Below are 1,223 nucleotides of genomic sequence, written 5' to 3'. Positions count from 1 at the left end.
GTCTGTTGTCTGTTCTCATTGGCTAGAACTTCCAGTACTGTATTGAATAGGAGTGGAGAAAGTGGGCAGCCTTGTCTTGTACCTGTTTTTAGCAGAAAAGCTTTCAGCTTTTCCCCATTCAGTATAATGTTAGCTGTAGTTTTTTCATAAATGGCTTTTATTATCCTGAGAAATGGTCCTTCTATGCTAATTTTACCAAGAATCTTGATGGTAAAGCTGTGTTGTATTTTGTCAAGTGCTTTTTCCACATCAATTGAAATGATCACATGGTTTTTATCTTTCTTTTTGTTGATATGGTATATTACATTTATGGCTTTGCATATGTTGAACCACACTTGTATTCCTGGAATAAAGCCTACCTGGTCATGATAAACAACCTTTTTTATATGCTGTTGAATATGGTTAGTAAGTATCTTGTTGAGAATTTTTGTATTTATATTCATCAGAGCTATAGGTGTGTAATTTTCCTTTTTGTCATATCCTTATGCATTTTGGGAATGAGGGTAATGGAGACTTCATAGAATGAATTTGGAAGGATTCTTTTCTTTTGGATCTCTAGAAACAGTGTGAGTAGAATGTGGGTTACCTCTTCTTTAAAAGTTTTGTAAAATTCGGCAGTGAAACCATCGGGACCTAGACTTTTCTTTGTTGAGATGTTATTTATTATTGATTCAATCTCATTGCTTGTTATATGTTATTCAGGTTTTGTGTGTTCTCTTGAGTCAATCTTGTTAGATTATATGTGTCCAGGAATTTGTCCATCTCATTCAGGTTTTCTTCTTTTTTGGCATAGAGTCACTCATAATATCATCTAATAATGTATTGTATTCCTATTATGTCTGTTGTAATGTTGCCAGATTCATTGAGAATTTGACTTACCTGGTTCCTTTCTCACTTCTTCTTAATTAGTTTGGCTAACAGTGTGTCAATCTTGTTCATTTTTTCAAAGAACCAGCTTTTGCTTTGATTTATTTTCTCTATAGTTCTCTTATTTTCTATTTCATTTATTTATACTCAAATCTAATTGCTATGAACTTTCCTCTTATGACAGCTTTTGCAGTATCCGGTAGATTATGGAAATTTTTTTATTCATTATCATTAGTTTCCATGAATCTTTTGATTTCTATCTTAATGTCTACATTAGCCATGGAGTCATTAAGAAGTAAGTTATTTAGTTTCCATGTATTTCTATATTTTTGAGGGTTTTTCTGAGATTCGTATGT

This window comes from Tupaia chinensis, unplaced genomic scaffold (genome assembly GCF_000334495.1).
Source record: "Tupaia chinensis unplaced genomic scaffold, TupChi_1.0 Scaffold145163_1, whole genome shotgun sequence".
Lineage (NCBI taxonomy): Eukaryota > Metazoa > Chordata > Mammalia > Scandentia > Tupaiidae > Tupaia > Tupaia belangeri.
This window is presented reverse-complemented; position numbering follows the sequence as displayed.